Consider the following 13,376-nt stretch of genomic DNA (forward strand, 5'->3'; position numbering starts at 1 on the left):
GGCTGGGTTTTATTTCATATCGCCTTAACCTTCATCTTAAAGGAAACCCTGTTTAACTTTTATTGTGGACTCTGTTAACTGACAAACATCAGATGAAGGAACAAAGAACAATATTTCCAGGGATGAAATTAAAGAATGTAATTACGAGTCATCAGTAAAGTACCACGATATTAAAGTATTGTATCCTGATTACTTTAATATCATAGTACTTTGCATTACCTCAATATCAAATATGCAAACAAAGACAATGGACAATAAATATAGGTACGATTGCTTTACTGGTTGTCTTGTGACATTAGGAAAGAAGAAGCCGAGATGTTCTGTTTGAAACGTGACTCTGAAGAAACTGAAACGTTGGCTTTAATTAAAAGAATCATGACAACAATATTCACATTTCAGTTTAGTATCCAGCTCACAGAGTCCTGCTGGGGACCCGGACATGTGGAGGACCCCAAAGTGTTATGATAGAAATGTAGAGCAGGGGTCTCCAGCTCAGAGAAACTGCAGGATGCTAACCTGCAGATGTTGGGCAATTTGCACAAATAAATTGTGTTAAGTGAAATTAATGATAGCAAATGTGGACAATAGTCAAACATATGTGGTTTTTTTAGGATGCTGAGTTAATTTCTGTCATTTTCAGGATCAGAAATGGCAGTTTTAGCCATATCTGATCTCTCTGAGGGCTGGAATTTTGAAGATTTAGGGGACTCTGGATCATCTGGATTGGACAGATGAATTGTCCCCAGTAGAGGTAATAATGTTCTCTCTGTACCCGATGGTCGCAACACGACTCATGGTAGTCAGAATCAGCCCTCAGAGAGCACAGATATGACCTCTTTCTGGATAAAACTGACATTGTTGATCCTGAAAATGTCAGAAATGGATTCAGCAAATTGCCCAACATATGCAGGTTAGCATCTGGCAGTTCCAATATGCTGGAGACCCCTGCTACACATTTCTAACACAGAACCTTGAGGTACCAAACATTTCTGGGTCCCCAGCAGGACTCGAAACTGAACTGTAGAGTATTGAGACTCGTGAAGGGTTGTACTGTAACATTTATTTTGCGTCCTGTAAGAAGAACCACTCCTCCAATAATGCTCCACCTGCAGACTCGGGGACCCTGAACGCTTGGGGCCAATGGGAGGACATGAAAGGAACGGTAGGTCCAATCAAGAGCTGCCTTCTCTCACTTGTTGGGGAGGACAGGACTCAAAAAGACAAGGATTTATTTCGATTAAAGGTCCAGGAAAAAGTTGTCAGCATGTTTTCAAAGTTCAATTTGTTAAAGTTCCTAATCTGCTTAATCCTTTGGAGCTTCAGACTGTCAAACGGAAGGGTTTTTATTGAGAGGAAGAGAGAGGAATACCTCTGCTACTGCCAACAACACCAGACTGTTGGCAGGCAGAAGACACTTTAACATGTCAATAAATTGAAGTGTTCCTAAGAGATATTTATTAAGACAGTCTGAGCTCCAGCTCGCAAGCCTTCATTACAAGCAACCGGCAATAAAAGGGTCAAGAGACGCCTGTCAGCGAAGTGGAGGAGCGGCAGGAGCGCTGAACAGACCGGAGCTGCCTCTACAGCTGGGAAGCAATTCAAAGGAAGGTCAGGAGCATCTGTGGTGGTCCATGCGCTGCAGACCATCAGGCATTACCTTCCAGAACATTCAGGACGATCCCGTCGGGGGCCAAGGACGTCCGCAAGACGTTTCAGGATAATCTCATCAGGAAATATGAGGATCTGAAGATTAGAAAATGTACTATTTCAGTTAGAGATTAAAGAGTTGTGTTTACAGGATTGTTTTGTCATTTTCGCTGAGATTAGAAATGTACTCGATTCTCTGGAATCCTTTCTGCGATTAAAGCCAATTCACTGAATGTCTTTTTATCACAGATAAAAGTGGAAAATTCTCTAGAATATATTGTACATTCATCACAGAGAAGGCTGATTCAGTTCCTGTGGGTTTTCTAAGATTAAAGGGGTATAAATAACTAGATAATATACTGAGAGGTTGATCTGAACCAAAGTGTGTGAGGGAGGGATTTAACGTCCCAGAGGACAGAACTGTGCAAACCGATAGACACACAACAAATTCATTAAGCCTGCAAGACGTTCCTCTGGGAGTTTGAATCCATCACGTTACAGTTTCTGTACTTTCAGCTTATGATATGAATTGACCAATCAGCATTGAGTATTCAACTAAACTGTGTACTTCGTAAAAATACTGTACTGCACTACTCAGGAACACTTTGAATGTAGTCTTCTACTGAAACAGAGTATTCCTACACACTGGTACTTCTACTTTACTCAAGTACAAGACCTGAGTACTTCTACTTTACTCAAGTACAAGACCTGAGTACTTCTACTTTACTCAAGTACAAGACCTGAGTACTTCTACTTTACTCAAGAACAAGACCTGAGTACTTCTACTTTACTCAAGTACAAGACCTGAGTACTTCTATTTTACTCAAGTACAAGATCTGAGTACTTCTACTTTACTCAAGTACAAGATCGGTGTACTTCTACTTTACTCAAGAACAAGATCTGAGTACTTCTACTTTACTCAAGTACAAGATCTGAGTACTTCTACTTTACTCAAGTACAAGACCTGAGTACTTCTACTTTACTCAAGTACAAGATCTGAGTACTTCTATTTTACTCAAGTACACGCTCTGAGTACTTGTACTGTTACTGAAGTACACGCTCTGAGTATTTGTACTGTTACTGAAGTACACGCTCTGAGTACTTCTACTGTTACTTAAGTACACACTCTGAGTACTTCTACTGTTACTGAAGTACACGCTCTGAGTATTTGTACTGTTACTCAAGTACAAGATCTGAGTACTTCTATTTTACTCAAGTACAAGATCTGAGTACTTCTACTGTTACTGAAGTACACGCTCTGAGTACTTGTACTGTTACTGAAGTACACGCTCTGAGTACTTCTACTATTACTGAAGTACACGCTCTGAGTATTTGTACTGTTACTGAAGTACACGCTCTGAGTACTTCTACTGTTACTTAAGTACACACTCTGAGTACTTCTACTATTACTGAAGTACACGCTCTGAGTATTTGTACTGTTACTCAAGTACAAGTTTTGAGGGACCCTTCATTTTAAATCAAGTACCAAAGATCTGAGTACTTCAAATTTTCTGTTTTTCAGAATACAACGCCTGAGTACTTGACGTTACTGAAATACAACGCTCTAAATATTCTACTATTATTGAAAATACACGCCCGATATTTTTCCCGGTTAACTGAATACACGCCCCTGAGAAATTCTACTTTTTACTGAAGTACACGCTTTTGAAATTTCTTGTACGTTACTGGGGAAATACAAAAGCTTTTGATACCCTTTTAAAATGTTACTTAAGTAAAAACACTCGAAAACTTCCCACTATTACTGAATTTCAAAGCTCTGATATTTGTACTTTTAAAATCAATTTCAAGATCTGGGGTTTCTTCTTTTTACCCCAGTACAAGAACTGGGTACTTTTAAACCCGTTACTAAATACAAACCTTTTTGAAATTTCTTTACTGTTACGGGAAATACACCTCTTAGTACTTCTTTCTAATTACTGAAGTAAACGCCTGAGATTTTTACTGTTACTGAATTTAAAACGCTCTGAGTACTTTTAAATGTTACTGAAGTAAACCCCGCCGGGGTACTTTTTTTCGGTTTCTTTAATACACGCTCTGAGGGACTTTTAACTGTTCTGAAATACCCCGCTCTGAGACTTCTACTGTTTTCTGAAAATAAAAACGCTCTGAGTACTTGTATTTGTTTGAAAACCGTCCCAAAAGAATTTTACTTTTCCCACATTGGGGGCACTGATGGGGTTTTCTCAGACAGAAACCCTGAACCCGCTGCAGGCGGGTGGAAACCGGGGGGCCCTTGGGCGATTTTTGGTTTGTTCTGCTCTGGGTGGGCCCAAATTATTCAGCTTGGGTTTTATTTAATGACCCCTGACTGGGGATCCATGTTCTCATGTGAGGGTTTGGACAGGAAATTTAAGAGTCGGGGGTCAGAGGGTTCTGTGGGGTTTTTTGAATTTTAACTCTTTTTCTAAACGGAAAGTCTCAATGCCCGGGGTTATTTTGGCGTTTTGTTTTCGGGGGTTCGGGCTTTGGATTTGGGAAACTGGGGGGGCATAATTTGGGCCTTTTTCCTTTTACTCTCAGTCAGATTATGGGAAAAGGGCTTAATTAACCGTGCAAACATCATTTACAGCAAAAAAAAAACAATTTTCTACTTTTTGGGGTTTTTTCCAAGGGTGTAGAACCAAACCCCAAAAAGGGAAAAGGGGAGGGAGCATCGGGGGATCAGGGGGGGGCTCCTCCCCACAAAGGGGTCCAAAAATCACCCCATTTTATGAGTTTGCTGTTTCCTAATTTTTCAAATGCAATGATAATTAGGGGGAATAAGGCCCTTTAAATAAAACAACTTAAACCCCGGAGTTAAAGGGAAGGATGATTTCCTTGGCCCTTTAGTTCCCCCAATATAACCCGGTTTTTTTTTAAGCCCCAATAGAAGGGAGTGAACCCCTTTAACGAGGGTTTAAGGGGGAGAGTTGGGAGGGGTTCGTATTTCGGTGTTTAACCCGAAGGGAGCACTCCCTGGTTTTTAATGGGGGTTCCTCCCTTTGATTTGGATTTAAATTGCAAAAAATAATCTCCCTTTTTCAAACCAAAACCTTTAGATTAGCAGGGTAATCTCACATGTTAACACTTTATGGGGTTTTTGAAAGTAAAAAAACCAAAAAATTTGGGGGGATAAAAGGAAATCAGGGACGGTCACAAAGACTTCACCCCTCCCCCCGCTAAAGGGTAAAGGAGGGTAAAAGTTGGGCTATACCAAAGGAAATACAGGGACGGTCCCCATGACTTCAAAAGTCTCCCCCCTAAAGGGTAAAGCGGCAATTTGGGCTAAAGAGGGAAATACAGCAAAGGTCACTACTTCACGTCCCACCGCTAAGCAAAAAGGGGGTAAGTTGGGCAAAAAAGCAACTACAGCACCCGGGCCCCCTGACTTCACTCTCCCCGCAACCCAAAAGAGGCTAATGGTTTTTGGGGGATAAAGGAACTACAGCACTTTACAAGACTTCACCCTTCCCCCCCCGCTAAGCAAAAGGAGGCCCAATGTTGGGCTATTTTAAAAGGAAAATACAGCAGGTCACATACTTCACGTCCCCCACCGCTAACTAAAGGAGGCTAATTTGGGCTTTTAAAGGAACTACAACAACGGGCACATGACTTCCGTCCCCACCGTTTTAAACTAAAGGAGGCAATGTTGGGGAAAAGGAACTACAGCACGGGCACATGACTTCACACCCACCGCAACCCAAAGGGGCTAATGTTGGGTAAAAGGAACTACAGCACGGTTTACATGGGCTTTACGTCCCACCGCAAGCTAAAGGAGGCTAATGTTGGCCAAAAAAGGAACACAGCAAAAGGTCACATGACTTCACGCTCCACCGCTAAGCTAAAGGCGGCTAAAGTTGGCTTTTTAAAAGGGAAATACAGGGACGGTTTACATGACTTTTTACGTCACCAAAACCCCTAAGCCAAAGGGGCTAATGTTGGGCTAAAAAGGAAACTACAGCACCGGGGCCACATGACTTCACCTTTACCACCGCTAAGCTAAAGGGAGGCTAGTGTTTGGGGTAAAGAGGAACTTACAGGGACGGGCCCCAGGAAATTGGGGGGGGTTGGGGGGGGGGGGGGGGGGGGGGGGGGGGGGGGGGGGGGGGGGGGGGGGGGGGGGGGGGGGGGGGGGGAAGGGGGGGGCCGGGGGGGTTGGGTTTTGGAAAAAAGGAAAAAGGGGGGGAATAAGAACCCCCCCAAACCCTAATTTTTACACCCCCCCACCCCCCCCTTTTAAACCAAAGGCCCCCCAAATAAGGGCTATAAGGGAAACACAAACCCGGCCCCATGACTTTAGTCTAAATCTTGGAAGGTCCCATTTTGGGGAAGCTTCGGCCCTTGTTGGGGTAAGAAAACAAACTGCTCTTTTTTGCTCCCCCTTTGGGTCCCCCTGATGGGTTTCCTTTTTAAACCACAGGGGCCCAGAGGGTGGCCCCACTTTAAAACTGTTACACAGCACCAAGGGTGTTCACTCTTACTGAAAAATCAACATGTGGGGAATGATCACAGGTCGGGGCCCCCTGTAAACCAATGTTTTTTTTCAAGGGCCCGATTCCTAAAATGAATATACGGGTTTTGGGGGGTGCTCAAATTTGTTGGGTATTGAATTCAACCCCCGTCATACCCCGTCCTGTTTGGGTCACTTTTTTCTTTCTAACCCCCCTTCAATAGTTGAGTCTTGGTGCTCATACTGGTTTTATCCAAACTGTTAAACCCCTTTCTGGATCTTTGAGTTTGGTTTTATAAGTAGAGCTCAGCAACAGCTGGGAGTCGTCCAACAACAATAAAATATCCTCACAGTCATTAACGAGTCCCAGTGGGCAGTTTTGAGAGCTACAGAGAGGGCTGCTGTGGTCAGTAATAGGTGTATAACTTTCTCAATATGTAGACCTCAGAGAGTATTATGGTTCTTACACCATGGCCACTAAAACCACAGGCCCAGAAAGCAATAAAATAAACGTTACCTCCACAACAAAGGCAGTTATGTTTGTTGGTTTTAAAGTCAGGAGGATTATAAAAGATAGTTCAAATGAACCTGAAAAACTGCTGCACACCGTCCATCAGGAGGAGCAGCTTCAGAGAGGATGCAGATAAAGAAACACAAATCAGAAACATGTGCAGCAGCTCTTCACCACTGGTAGTACTGGTCTCCGCTGTGTGTGTCTCTCTTTACTGTCCCCTGGTCTCCAGCTGTGTGCGTCTCTCTTTAGTGTCCCCTGGTCTCCAGCTGTGTGCGTCTCTCTTTAGTGTCCCCTGGTCTCCGCTGTGTGCGTCTCTCTTTAGTGTCCCCTGGTCTCCAGCTGTGTGCGTCTCTCTTTAGTGTCCCCTGGTCTCCAGCTGTGTGCGTCTCTCTTTAGTGTCCCCTGGTCTCCAGCTGTGTGCGTCTCTCTTTAGTGTCCCTGGTCTCCGCTGTGTGCGTTTCTCTTTAGTGTCCCCTGGTCTCCGGCTGTGTGCGTCTCTCTTTAGTGTCCCCTGGTCTCCAGCTGTGTGCGTCTCTCTTTAGTGTCCCCTGGTCTCCAGCTGTGTGCGTCTCTCTTTAGTGTCCCCTGGTCTCCAGCTGTGTGCGTCTCTCTTTAGTGTCCCCTGGTCTCCGCTGTGTGCGTCTCTCTTTAGTGTCCCCTGGTCTCCGCTGTGTGCGTCTCTCTTTAGTGTCCCCTGGTCTCCAGCTGTGTGCGTCTCTCTTTAGTGTCCCCTGGTCTCCAGCTGTGTGCGTCTCTCTTTAGTGTCCCCTGGTCTCCAGCTGTGTGCGTCTCTCTTTAGTGTCCCCTGGTCTCCGCTGTGAGCGTTTCTCTTTAGTGTCCCCTGGTCTCCGCTGTGTGCGTCTCTCTTTAGTGTCCCCTGGTCTCCAGCTGTGTGCGTCTCTCTTTAGTGTCCCCTGGTCTCCAGCTGTGTGCGTCTCTCTTTAGTGTCCCCTGGTCTCCAGCTGTGTGCGTCTCTCTTTAGTGTCCCCTGGTCTCCAGCTGTGTGCGTCTCTCTTTAGTGTCCCCTGGTCTCCAGCTGTGTGCGTCTCTCTTTAGTGTCCCCTGGTCTCCAGCTGTGTGCGTCTCTCTTTAGTGTCCCCTTGTCTCCAGCTGTGCGTGTCTCTCTTTAGTGTCCCCTGGTCTCCAGCTGTGTGCGTCTCTCTTTAGTGTCCCCTGGTCTCCAGCTGTGTGCATCTCTCTTTAGTGTCCCCTGGTCTCCAGCTGTGTGCGTCTCTCTTTAGTGTCCCCTGGTCTCCAGCTGTGTGCGTCTCTCTTTAGTGTCCCCTGGTCTCCAGCTGTGTGCATCTCTCTTTAGTGTCCCCTGGTCTCCAGCTGTCTGCGTCTCTCTTTAGTGTCCCCTGGTCTCCAGCTGTGTGCGTCTCTCTTTAGTGTCCCCTGGTCTCCAGCTGTGTGCGTCTCTCTTTAGTGTCCCCTGGTCTCCAGCTGTGCGTGTCTCTCTTTAGTTTCCCCTGGTCTCCAGCTGTGTGCGTCTCTCTTTAGTGTCCCCTGGTCTCCAACTGTGCATGTCTCTCTTTAGTGTCCCCTGGTCTCCAGCTGTCTGCGTCTCTCTTTAGTGTCCCCTGGTCTCCAGCTGTGTGCGTCTCTCTTTAGTGTCCCCTGGTCTCCAGCTGTGTGCGTCTCTCTTTAGTGTCCCCTGGTCTCCAGCTGTGTGCGTCTCTCTTTAGTGTCCCCTGGTCTCCAGCTGTGCGTGTCTCTCTTTAGTTTCCCCTGGTTTCCAGCTGTGTGCATCTCTCTTTAGTGTCCCCTGGTCTCCAGCTGTGCATGTCTCTCTTTAGTGTCCCCTGGTCTCCAGCTGTGTGCGTCTCTCTTTACTGTCCCCTGGTCTCCAGCTGTGTGCGTCTCTCTTTAGTTTCCCCTGGTCTCCAGCTGTGTGCGTCTCTCTTTAGTGTCCCCTGGTCTCCAGCTGTGTGCGTCTCTCTTTAGTTTCCCCTGGTCTCCAGCTGTGTGCGTCTCTCTTTAGTGTCCCCTGGTCTCCGTTGTGTTTGGAGCTTCTTGCAGCGTTTACAAATGAATGGAAGTGTGTTGGGCTTTTCAAACACGTTAGCACCTGTCGGCCACCGTACCAAAGTACCTTGAACATCATGATCTCGTTGGTTCTCAAACAACATATTTTATCCAGATTTTTGAGGTAAAATGCACGTTTTCTTTTTGGTGCTTTATTTAGCCTCTTTCTCCAAAAGCTAGAACAAACGTTTGTTTTTCTTTCTTTTTTTTAGAGAGCATTTGATCCGTATATATCTGAGGGTAGCCCATGAATGAAAAACTATCTGTATAAAAGTCGCATGTTCTGTACAGATACTGACATCTGCTTCAGCTGTGAATCATTTCACTTCCAATCTAAACAAACCACATGTTCTTCCGTCTGAGAGGAGTGTAAATACTTTGTGGAACCGTAATCCTGAATCAACCACACGAGGAACAAACAGCAGCACGGCTCCCACTCCTGCAGCTCTCTTATCTGCCAATACAGTCCTGCAGGTGTGCTGTATTTCTGTGTTGGACCCTGAAGGCAGCATCTCCTCCACAACAAGCCAATGGGATTTTCATGCACAATAAAAACCAAAGGCACCACAAATAAGCTAAAGGTGGCTAATGTTGGGCTATAAAAGAACTACAGCACGGTCACATGACTTCAGGTCATGACACTACATACTGATATACACCTGAACATCAGCAGGAGAGGACTCTTTAAAGTAGAGACTCTACATACTGATATACACCTGAACATCAGCAGGAGAGGACTCTTTAAAGTAGAGACTCTACATACTGATATACACCTGAACATCAGCAGGAGAGGACTCTTTAAAGTAGAGACACTACATACTGATATACACCTGAACATCAGCAGGAGAGGACTCTTTAAAGTAGAGACTCTACATACTGATATACACCTGAACATCAGCAGGAGAGGACTCTTTAAAGTAGAGACACTACATACTGATATACACCTGAACATCAGCAGGAGAGGACTCTTTAAAGTAGAGACTCTACATACTGATATACACCTGAACATCAGCAGGAGAGGACTCTTTAAAGTAGAGACACTACATACTGATATACACCTGAACATCAGCAGGAGAGGACTCTTTAAAGTAGAGACACTACATACTGATATACACCTGAACATCAGCAGGAGAGGACTCTTTAAAGTAGAGACACTACATACTGATATACACCTGAACATCAGCCACAAATGTTCACATTTTTTATGTTATCTTCCACAGAATTTCTCCCTCTTCCTCTCCTCTTCCTCCTCGTACTCCTCGTCCTCCTCCTCCTCCCTTCTTGTCAAAGGCCAGAGAAAATACTTTTCCACAAAGAGTCCTTTAGTTTATATGCATGAAACAGCTTCAAATGTAATGCTTGTTTGCCAGAATAATTGAATCACGAATGCAACATTCCCAGCATTAAAATCCTCCTACAGCATTTAATGGGAAAGAAAATGAATAAGGTCGAAGGTCATCTTTAATCCAGGTCTCCTTATAAGTAGAAGAACCTCTTTTCCATGGCGCCCGAGGAATCATAACATAACAAATAAGACCAAATAGTAAAAGACACAAAGAGAGACATGACACATCAGAACTAAAGCATCGTATATTTGATATTAAAAGTCCCACTTTCCCTAAAATCATAAGGACCGAAGTGCTGATCTTTATCACCTCCAGCAATCAATGAATCCAAGTTCATGTTGGTTTAGGATTAGAGACGCCTCGTGGCAAGAAACCGTTACAGGGTGTGCTAGAAAAAAACGCTACCAGAGAGGACAGAGAACGTCTGCTCTTCAGCCTCATGTTACTCCTTAATGAAGTCTTCCTCATATCCAGCCATCTTTATATCACGTCTCTCCAGTGGGTGGCGCAGGCGAGCTAAGCGGCCTCTCGTTGGTCCAAGACATCTCCGAGGCCAAGGACTGTCCACTACTGCCATTCAGTAGTCCTGGCATCAGCTGGGGGGGGGGGGGTTCTCCAGTAATTCAGTTGTGTCCAGGAAACTGCTCCTGGATTTAAAAGTTCTTTCAGAAACTAAAGTGTTAAATTATTCTGAACTATAGGGATCATAACCAGAACTCAGTACCCGTGGAAACTGCACATCTGGATTTATTTCTTAGCATGGACTAGATTCATCATAAACCTTGTCCGTGGAACTTACCGGATGCTAATGGCTAACATTATAGCTCTTTTTCTTTTAAATTCTAACAAAGATATGGAGTTAGCATCATCAGGAAAATAGTAGGATGGAGGAAGTGGGATTACTTGGTCCTTTAGCATTTAAATTAGACTCGAGCATCGTCACGTTTCCACGTCCTACCAAAGTATTTTGCAGAGTGACTATGATTGTTGAGCACTGATGAATACTTTTTTGTGATACTTTTACTTTACTTGTTTATTTCCATTTCTAATACTTTGTACTTCTCCTCTGCTACATTCAAAAACCAACATTGTACGTTTCAGTACCAGCTGCTAACAGCTAACGGCTAACGGCTAAGTCTTTAAATTCCAACACAGATTTGGAGTTAACTATTTTGTATCTCCGGGGAAAACATACGGTGGACAGAGAGTTTACTGCATGCTTTTGGATTTACTAAGATCTTGAGACCTGCTGTACTGTTCAAAAATGATCCACGTTTCTTCAGAGTTAGGGAACGTACCTTCACAGTATTGCGCAAAGTGAGTATGATTCATAAGCACAGATAGAGAGACGAGGAGAAGGTAGCAGCAGAGCTCTCTCTCTGGACCTGAACTGTGTTTAGGAGTTTTTATCTGCAGCCTCAAACAAAACCAGGCTTCCTGTCGGGGCTTCAAGGGAAAAGCGGGATTCCAGAAAAAATGTTTAAGTGCTGAGCCCAGGCTGAATCCTTTTGGAGACGAGGGGTTTTCCTGATAGCATTAGATGGGCATGGAGAAGTTCCAGATTAGTTGAGTGATGTAAAAACAAACAACTTCATATTCATTTATTAACTTAAAAACAGTTGAAATAACCCAGAGTTTTTAAGGTATATTTACTTAAGTATTGTAGATGGTGCACATGTGAGATTCTTTAAATATGAGTAAGGGTCATTAATAAAAACCATTGGAGCTGTACCTAGGGTGTCCTACAGGTGCCAACACACTTCAACGGCCTAAAACTCTTTGCATTGTAGCTTCAGAGAGGACGCAGATATAGAAACACAAATCAGAACTCAGAAACATCTGCAGCAGCTCTTCAACACATGCAGCATCTAGAGAACATTCAGCAGAGGAAACATGAGCAGTTTACTGAAAGCTGCAGAAACCAAACACTGCAAGAAGCTCCAACACAACGGAGACCAGGGGACACTAAAGAGAGACGCACACAGCTGGAGACCAGGGGACACTAAAGAGAGACGCACACAGCTGGAGACCAGGGGACACTAAAGAGAGACGCACACAGTCTGGAGACCAGGGGACACTAAAGAGAGACGCACACAGTTGGAGACCAGGGGACACTAAAGACAGACGCACACAGTTGGAGACCAGGGGACACTAAAGACAGACGCACACAGCTGGAGACCAGGGGACACTGAAGAGAGATGCACACAGCTGGAGACCAGGGGACACTAAAGAGAGACGCACACATCTGGAGACCAGGGGACACTAAAGAGAGACGCACACAGCTGAAACCAGGGGACACTAAAGAGAGACGCACACAGCTGGAGACCAGGGGACACTAAAGAGAGACGCACACATCTGGAGACCAGGGGACACTAAAGAGAGACGCACACAGCTGAAACCAGGGGACACTAAAGAGAGACGCACACATCTGGAGACCAGGGGACACTAAAGAGAGACGCACACAGCTGAAACCAGGGGACACTAAAGAGAGACGCACACAGCTGGAGACCAGGGGACACTAAAGAGAGACGCACACTGAGTCTGTCTCAGAGTCAGTCTGTCTCAGACCTGGAAGAGTTTGTCAGTATATCTGAAGGTTAGCTACGTTACTTAAATAGCGTAGTGGCACCTATTGGCCACCGTACCAGGCTGTGTGAGGGTGGTGCAGCAGCTGGGGGAGGAGTTTCTGCAGGGAGGAGTTTCTGCAGGGAGGAGTTTCTGCAGGGAGGAGTTTCTGCAGGGAGGAGTTTCTGCAGGGAGAAGCTGCACATCCCTACATGGCTGTTACACTGATCTGAGTGCAGAGGCCGAGGACGCACAGCAGCAGACCTGTGAGGGGATTCAAGGTAGAGTTACAGGGGGAGAGCTCTGCTTCTTTTTCACCTTTCATTCATTTGTGTTTCCTTGTGAAGTCACTTCAAATGTACATTTCAGCCTCATATTCTCTGGGTTTAATATGTTATTTAAGGCGTAAAAGCATGACTTTCAATTCATGATTTCTACTTTCACACTACACAGATGTGTGCAAGTTAACCCATGTTTTGAGTTTTGGTCAGCATATTGATGTTGCTGCACTCATAATTGCTGAGCCTACTTTATTGTGCATGTTTCATACACATTCATGCCTCATCTTAAGAGCCTTAAATGTGTTCTGCATGTAAAATATGCGTAAGTATGTGAGGGGATAACCTTTAGGATGTTAACACCTCTTCACTATGTTTCTGTGAGGTATTCATTAAAAGTATGTTGATGTTTTCCTGCAACTTTCTTCTTAAAATGATGATGAAGTTCAGAGCAAGTGTAAGTGTGTGAGTCCAGCTGCTGCAGTTGTTTATTGGCTTGCAGCTTTAATTATTGGTAATTATAGATTATTCCGGTCTGTAAGAAATGTTTC

At 44.7% G+C, this 13,376-nt stretch overlaps 1 protein-coding gene across 4 annotated transcripts in view; it reads left to right on the top strand.

Moving 5' to 3' along the window:
• Positions 1 to 12,768: 12,768 nt before the first annotated feature.
• Positions 12,769 to 13,376, top strand: part of LOC134862233 (collagen alpha-6(VI) chain-like) — a 50,465-nt gene continuing 49,857 nt past the window's right edge. For 3 of the 4 annotated variants that reach the window (XM_063880000.1, XM_063880003.1, XM_063880004.1), the window contains exon 1: positions 12,769 to 12,828. The gene's annotated coding sequence lies outside the window, so the exon portion shown is untranslated. The remainder of the gene's footprint in view (positions 12,829 to 13,376) is intronic. The other variant, XM_063880002.1, reaches the window with a different exon arrangement.

Source organism: Eleginops maclovinus, chromosome 3 (genome assembly GCF_036324505.1).
Source record: "Eleginops maclovinus isolate JMC-PN-2008 ecotype Puerto Natales chromosome 3, JC_Emac_rtc_rv5, whole genome shotgun sequence".
NCBI lineage: Eukaryota > Metazoa > Chordata > Actinopteri > Perciformes > Eleginopidae > Eleginops > Eleginops maclovinus.